Raw genomic sequence first — 8,555 nt, forward strand, 5'->3', positions numbered from 1 at the left:
GTTGAGCTGAGTGACCCCGGAGGCTCCTTCCCTCTCTACTTTATGATCACGATTGTGAGGTATTGACCGTGCCGGGGCAGGTCGTTTCAGCTCCGCGGGCAGCGCGGCTTTGTGCATTGATCTCAGCACCACTTCTCCAGTTATCCAAAGCTGACGTCCCAATGTGACTTTCGCTGGGCATAAAACAAGCAGCCCGATGTTGTTTACAGTAATTTTAACTTCATAATTACGTTTGTGGTGATGCAATAATAGCATTACCAGGATTTGAAAAAAGGGCTTCGGGGTGTGAAGGGGCTGCCCGTAGCCCCTGACAGGGCCTGTTTTCCCTGCGCCCTACTCCCATCCTGGCCTGTGTGATCCACGCATGTCAGGACACTCAGGGTGTTTCACTATCCTGACTTTCCCGGATGCTTTCCTCTCTCCCACATCTCTCTCCAGTCTGTCCAGCTCACTGGGTTTCTCAATCGCTGCCCTAATCCAGGTCGCCCCTATGGGTCCCCAGGTGACCCCAGTGGCCTCTTTTCTGAGCACCCTCCACCCCTTCTGCACTGCTCTGTGGCTGGAACACTCAGGTGGGCCTCAGCTGGGCGGCAGGGTCCACACTGAGCCCTGAAGGCAGTGGGGGTAATGGGGGGCTCTGGCAGGGGCTGGCAGCACCATGTCCGCTCTGCAGAGATATCACCCAGCTCTGGTGGTAAGGTCTGGAGGTTCATCTGGGACTGAGGCTTTGCCAGGCCAGCATGTGAAAGGGGAGGAAGATGGCACGGAGGGCATTTGCTGGGATCCAGAGTGGAGAAAGGAGAAGAGGGAAGCCAGAGAAACCAAAGGAGTGGGCAGGGGGTGGTACTAGGGGTACAGGGAAGGACCAAGACAAGGGCCGTGATTCCAGAGGGACCCAGGGAATCAAGGTGGGGATGAGGCTGTTTCTGACATTGTCCCTTGAGGCTGAGGCAAGATAGAGGGAGGGTCGCTGGGTAGGAGGCATGCCAGGAGGTCAGGGTGCACGTGATCCAACCTCCATGCTGGGAGGGCAGAGTACACCTGGTTCTGATCTCCATGCTGGGAGGGCAGAGTGCATGTGATCCATCATCCATGATGGGAGGGCAGGGTGTAGGTGGTCCGACCTCCATGCTGGGAGGGCAGGATACACATGAGCCGTCCTCCATGCTGGGAGGACAGGGTGGAGGTGGCTCATTCTCCAGGCTGGTGGGGCCACTCTGATAATGACAAAGCAGGCAGTAGGGACACAACGTGAGGTTGTGGCTGAGGGGTGGAATTGTCCCCACATTCGTGTGTTGAGACCTAAACCCCCAGCTCCTCAGAATGTGACTACATGTGGAGACTGGGTTTTTAAAGAGGTAATTAAGTTAAACTGAGCTCATTTGGGTGAATCCTAACACAATAGGACCAGTGTCCTCATAAGAAGGGGAGATGAGGGCACAGAGAGGCACAGAGGGACATCTGTGTGAGGACACATGGAGGGGACAATGTCTACAAGCCAAGGAGAGGCCTTGGGAGGAACGAGCCCTGCCTACACCTTGATCTTGGACTCCCAGCCTCCAGGATAGTGAGAGGATAAATCTGTGTTGTTTAAGCCACACCATCAGTCATAGCAGCCTCCAGACGCTGATCCACCCTCCAGATACTGATCTGTGAAACCTCAAAGGTTCCGTCTCATTTACCTTTGAGTCCCCCACCTCCTGCCAGACACTTGCTCTGTGTGTAGATGGTGCTGATCTACCTCCGTTACTCAGTGTGACGTCAGCTGTCTCTCAGCAGCCATGCAGACCTCCTTTAAGTTCAACAATAACTTGTTATCCTCCAGTGAAAGCGTGCGACACCTCCTCCATCTCCTAACACAGCAGCGCACCAAGCCAGCTCCCGCTGCCTCCAGCCACCCTCCGTCTGCCCGCCTCCCTCTCGCTAAGTGTCTGTGAGGGGTGAACTAGGCTGTGTGCACTACCAGGACTGCATCCCTTCATGGGCTCCCCCGTGCTAATCCACACCCTCCATGGACATACCTATATCTACGTGGAAATCTCCAACTCACTATTGGACTAATGGTTCAATAACTATTATCCTAAAGGAAAAACGCACCTGCCACCATCTCAAAGTTAGCATGGCAGCATCTTATTAAACCCAGACAACCCCTTCTAAATATTTTCCATAGTAAGGGTGCTGCTGTGTATTCGTTAAAACCTGAATGCTTTTTCACCTCCTTCACCTCCCTGTCCTCTCTCCAGAAGGAATTTATCAGGAGCCACAACAGAATTCCCAAGGGCAGACACCGCAAATGGGTCAACCGTGGTGACAAATCACCGAAGGTGTTCCCAGCATTGTCCTGGCTGTTGGGAAATGGCTTCAGCATGTTCCACTATTTAGGCAGGAAGGGGTCCAGAAGAGCCCTTGAATGGCTTTTTTCTTACAGGGAAACCACGGAGCCTGGAGAGGGGGCAGGTGTCACGCCCTCCCAGGAAGACTTTGCTCAACTCTCCTTCAGGTGCAGGAGGTGTGGGTGCCCATGGACACCCATGTGTGAGGTCACAGGTGGGACTGTGGCTGCAGGGCACACTGCCTGTCACCCAGATGTCTCCAAACCAGCTCTCTGTGGCTCCCCAGATGGGGCCTTGGAGTCCGGCTTTGTCCAGAGGCCCAGCAAGCCGGACCCTCAGTTCTTCAAGAGGCCAGGAGTCCTGGAAAGCTGCTCATCCCCAAATTACAACAGCCACAGCCATGGGAGCTGTGGGTTTCCCTGGTCTTGAAGAGACAATGCCCCTCCAGGTAGGTGATCCCTTCTTCTTCCCGAGAGAGTGAGAGGAAGAGGGAAGGAGCCAGAAGAGGTTAAATCCACCGACTCTGGCTTACAAGCCACAGTCAGAGGAGGAGCCCATGGATTTCATGACATCAGGCTCCCCAGGCCTCATGTCCACCACCACCGACACTGAACGGCAGACAGTGTCCACAGAAGCTCAGCCGCGGGACCCAGCTGGCGATGGCTGGACTCTGGTGTGAGGGTCTCCTATCCTCTTCTCGGGGGACTTCTCCCTTTGAGTTGTATCTCTGGGGCCCTGCCTAACTCAGGGTGCCTGAGTTCTTTGCAGAGAAGCTCTTTGGGGTTGAATCAGCTTGTGCTGGTGTGGGAAAGCCACATTATGATCTGATAAATGTATCATGTGTGGCATTGCACTTGTTGCTTATGAAAAATCAGCAGTTGCCTGGTAACCGAAATTGTCAGCTCCCAAACCTCCAAGACCACGGAGCCAGGCCTGATGGCTTCTCAGGAGCCATTGCTGAGGCTGCAGAGCAAAGTCTGATGAACCTGGGGCATGGGGGACAGAGACACCCCCAGTCCTCATTCAAAGTTTTCCCACGAAGAAAACGAATCAGGGAACCTCAGGACCATGGTTTGTTGCTGCATCCAGCTTTAAGAGACAAGTGGGGAGGAAGCTCTTCCAGGCTCCTCATGGTCCCAGCAGCCACACAGGGACAGGCACCGGGTGTGGGGGTGGTGGCTGCTATTCGTGCTGGGTCTTGGGGGGATCCTGGGCTCATTTCCAGTGTCTGGGTCCCTTGGCAACCCCCCACCCATGACAGGCATTGCCCACATTCTGCCTGGGCTTGGGAGTGGCCTTAGATGGGCGTAGACATCATAGTCCAGTGAGCTTAGCAGGGGGCATCTGCTTCCAAGACTGTCTCTGGGTGCCTGCTCCCCAGTGGCCTGGCCCCTCTGTGGGGTCCATCAGCCACCCCAGAGGCCCTGTCCCACTGGACAGACCCCAACTCTGGCATGATAATTGAGAGAGGAATGTAAAAATCCCCCTAAGAACAAGAGCCAGACCCTGAACCTAGGCTGCATTCTCTGTCCCTTTCCGCTCCCAGGCACCTCATCCTCAAGGCCTAGATCCGTCTCTGTCTCCCAGCTTCAGGGTCCTCCTCCCCTTCTCCACGTATACCCCACCCCTCATGGACAGATCACAGCAAGCTGGAATCACACGTGTACCACCTCCTGGCTTTTGTCCATCAAGTGTGGACCACTGTGTTTTACTGTGTTCCCTTTATAGTAAATAGCTCGTGTAAAAAGACTTACGACCTAAAATTATGTTAATAAAATCATGTGTGTAATCATCTGTCGAGAGAGGAAACGTCACTGGCCTCTTGGGATTGCGAGAATTGAGCTAAAGACTGTGGAGGTTTGTTGTGAAAGGGAATGGAAACCTGAGTCTTCTCCGCCCAGGGCTCAGCGCCTTTGAACCCTCAGTAAATGCACAGCGACCTCAGGGGTGGCAGGAGCTGTCCCGGGTGCTGAAGATGTCAGGGAAGCAAAGGGAACGGTGGGGTAGGGACCCCCACGGAGCTGAGAAGCATTTGTTGGGCAGGGTGACCTCCTTCGTTAACTTGGTAGGCTGCCCCAGATTCATATTCTACTCACCCATGCATCAGGCATTCATTTTTTCACTCATTCATTCATTCACATGCCAGGTCTTGGCCATCAGTGCCACCTTCTCACCACCCTCCACGCCTTGCTGTGACCTCACCTCCACCAGGCTGGCAGAGGACGCGGCACACACACCTGCTGCACTCACTGTTGGCCCTGTCTGGAGCTGTTTGCAGGGCTTTATCCATGTCTTTCCAGGATGCACAGCGTGGACCCTGTAGCCAGACGTGTGAGTTCATCCAGGCTCCACCACTTCCAGCCATGAGACCCTGGGACAGTCTCGTAGACCTTGGAGACCTCGTAAGATGGTTATGATAAGTAAGTTGATTCATAGACTCAACCCCTTGGGAACCGCACTCTCCGTAAAGTGTGATGTGCTGTCTGCCCTTATTCTTACCAGGTCCCTGACAGCCTGGTGACAGGGCCCTGGGCTCATTCACCCTTTAGCCCCCACACCTATGGACACTGTGCACTCTCCTGCCACCACGTGAGGCCTTCTGCAATTCTCTCCCAGCAACCCAGCCTCTCATCCTGGGGCTGACTTAGTTTGTGATTCTGTAATGACTTATTCTCCCTATCCTGAGGCTGACTTAGTTTGTGATTTTGTAATGACTTATTCTCCACCTACCTCCACCCACTAAAGTGCAAATCCCACCAGGTCTGGGCCTTGGTCATCAGCTCCCCAGGGAGCTCTAGGCCCCAGGACAGTGTCCCATGAACAGCAGGCACTCCTTCCACGGCTGCAGAATGATGGTGTGGCTTCGGCAGAGACGTCCCCCGCTTCAGGCTGGCCTTCCTGGAGAAAGACAGGCCCCTTCTCCTTCATTGTGCTTTAATTTTTAGAAGTTTCCTTGTTTGAGGGGCAAGATCGTGCCTTCCTTAGAATAATTTCCTTTCCTATTTTCAGCTTATAAACTTTGGAAGCAAACAAGCTCTCCTCCTGTAGAAAGCACCCTGACAGGAACGCCACCCACGCTGTGCTGCGCTGTCATTAATGAATTACCAGGATGGTGCAGAGCTGTAAGCGCTCATCCGCTCCAAGCTGCTCCCGGAGAACGCAGCTTTTCTGGGCTGGATGCCAGGACAGCCCGGCAGCCCCTGGAGGGGCAGGAAGGGGAGCTACAGCCGGGGGCCCTTCTTCCGTGTTGGGAAAGTGGGTGTTGCCTCCTGCTCAATCGTGTTCATCCCAAATCTTTTGTATTTCCCATTGATCCATGTCTAGAATGGACAGAGTAGCAGGAGCATTCAAGCCACTTCCCTGTAGGATGATTAGATCTTGACAATTGGATGCCATAAGTAACATATATATATATATATATATATATATTTTGAGATGGAGTCTCGCTCTGTCACCCAGGCTGGAGTGCAGTGGCACGATCTCGGCTCACTGCAACCTCCGCCTTCCAGATTCGAGCAATTCTGCTGCCTCGGCCTCCCAAGTAGCTGGGATTACAGGCGCCCGCCACCACGGTTGGCTAGTTTGTTTGTATTTTTAGTAGAGATAGGGTTTCACCATGTTAGCTAGGATGGTCTCGATCTCCTGACCTCGTGATCCACCAGCCTCAGCCTCCGAAAGTGCTGGGATTACAGGTGTGAGCCACCATGCCCAGCCATAATTTTTAATGTAGTAGAATATTGTCTACCTTTTCTTAACACTTAGGCAACTCATGGTTTCCAAGAGACTCATGAGGATAAACATTGCATCTCTGGGGCCATTATTCTCACCCTGAACTGATGTTGAAGAATGGGAGTTCCTGCTTCACTGGGGAACTGTGACCTCACAGAATTGCCTGGCCTTGGTCATCATCGTTGGACTCCTCAAACACAGAGCCTGGCGAGAGATTGGCCCAGCGTTGAACACGGCCCAGTGAAGATCAGGCGTGAAGTAGACACAGGGGCCTGGCTTGGCCTGGCCTTCCCGCTGTGTCAGTCAATATCTGAGCTTCATCTTTAGTTTAATATGGACTTTGGGAGGAAATCATAGTGTATCTCAACAAACACATGGAAAGAAGAACTGCTTACAACTTCTAAATGAAGTGAGACAAAAGCACCAGGTGTGGTTCTCGAACACAATGTCAGGGTGTTTCCTTTTCATAACTGTGGCCTTTAATAATTGGAGACTCATAGCACTCAGCCCGTGGTGGGCAGGACTGTGGACTTCACTCATGTTAGCTCAGGCAGTCCTGACAAAAACCCTAAGAAACAGGTGCAAGTAAGACCACAGCTTGTAGTTGAGGAAACCGAGGTATGGAGAGGTTGGGTGACTTGTCCCAGGCAAAGAGCCAGCAAGAGGCAGCGCTGGGATTTGAACCTCGACCATCCAGCCCCAGGATGGATGCTCTTAGCCCCTCTAAGGCCATGCTCAATGCCCAGAAGCCAAGTGGGTCTGGAGCCCTCCATTGATGAATGACAAAATGCTCTAAACATTTTTTTTCTCAGCCAACTGTGCTTTATTGACAGTGCACCACTCAGGCCTTGACCGCGTACTTCCGCAGCGGGGACAGCTGCTCCTTCCACTGCTGCTTCTTGGCCTGCAGGTTCTCGTGCTTGTTGAGTCGGCAGCACATGTCACATGTCTTCTTAGGCCGCAGGTCCAGGGGCTTGAACTTCTTGCCCTTGTAGAATTTCCTGAGGTTTTCTTTCTGAGTCTGGTTAACAACCGTGAGAACACGGGCAATGGATTTGCAGACATTCGGATCTTAGAGAGCCTGGAGGCAGCGCCGTCTGTCACTTTGGTGATGGGCAGCTGGGACAGCTCCACCTTCACGTCTTCCAGCTGCTTCAGCAGCTCCTCTCTCTTCTTCCGGCAAAGGTCTCCGGCCTTGATCTTGGCCATTGCTGCACAGGCCTCCACCGCCTGCTCCTGCTCTAAACATTTTTATGTCTTACCTTAAAAATATCTTCCTGCAAGTCTAACACTTTGCGCTGGAATACACAGTGATATAGAATTTGAATTGTTTTCACCCAGCATTTCTGCTCAACCTGGGAACGGATGGAGCCATTTGACTGTTCCCAACTGCTTTTATCACTTTCATTTGCACATTAATTTATTTACCGCCATCCACACCTCTAACCCTGAACAAGGTGTTGGGAAAGTGTGTAAATGTGTGTCAACGGCACGCTCTAATTATGCGTTGCTTCTCAGCTGAGGCACTTGTACCCCCCAGAGGTCATCAGGCAATGTCTGAAGACGTTCATGGTTGTCATAACCCTCGTGTTTGTGGCAGGGTTGCTGTTGTACACAGTAGGCAGAGGCCAGAAATGCTTCTGAACACCCCACAGGACAGGGACAGCCCCGTCAGCCTCACAGAGAGTGACCAGCCCCAACGTCAGGAGTGCCATGGTCAGGAGGTTTTCCACAGGGAGCCCCCAGGCCACTAATCCAAGAAGATCAGTGCCACTGCCCTCCACACTTTGTACTTCTGCGAACACCAACCTCACGGAGGAGGTAGCCTTGAGTCATCAGCTCCATGGGTTGGTAAAAAGATGTGTCTCCCGGAGGAAGCTGAACATACACTCAGTGCTGGGTGTCTTTTAGAGCTCTCTTCCCTGCCTCGAGCACTCAGCTGACTTGGAGGGAGCCACACGTGCTAGCGCTGGAAGGAATGCCCCCTGTCCTGGATGCCCATGCCACGGTGCCCACTCCACTCACCACCCCCTCACTGTCGTCTCCTGGTCACCGTGTCTTTGGCAGGGCGTGAGTGCCTCACCTGCAGGCTGTGGATGGGCGCGCTTGTGGTTCTGCCCGGGAGGAGGGTTTGGCACTGCTGCGGACTCAGCCTCCCATCTGTTGGACTCCTCTGCCTGCTGTGCTGGAGCACCCCTTGGCTGTAGCGAGGCTGGCTCCAGAGTCCACTCTCCTCTGGGGTCGTCCTGCCCACAGCTGGGGCCCTTTCTAGCTTAGATGCGTGGATAAGAACAGCCTTTTCTTGAAGAGATGAGGAGTCCTTTAAAGGATCACCAGCAATGATGAAGCCAGATTCTTCTTATCTGGTCTGTAACGAAGCCAGCCAGGCAGAGCCGGAGGTCCTGGCGTCCCTGAGACCTGAGACCTTTTCCTCTCAGCCACGTGGCCCTCCATGTGAGTGCCAGTCATAACTCAAGGCTGTGAAACTCTGCG

General features: G+C 53.3%; 1 pseudogene; it reads right to left on the minus strand.

The window, feature by feature from the left end:
• Window positions 1-6,903: 6,903 nt before the first annotated feature.
• LOC111548870 lies at window positions 6,904-7,271 on the minus strand (annotated as a pseudogene).
• Between the last annotated feature and the right edge of the window lie 1,284 nt (window positions 7,272-8,555).

This window comes from Piliocolobus tephrosceles, chromosome 19, assembly GCF_002776525.5.
Source record: "Piliocolobus tephrosceles isolate RC106 chromosome 19, ASM277652v3, whole genome shotgun sequence".
NCBI lineage: Eukaryota > Metazoa > Chordata > Mammalia > Primates > Cercopithecidae > Piliocolobus > Piliocolobus tephrosceles.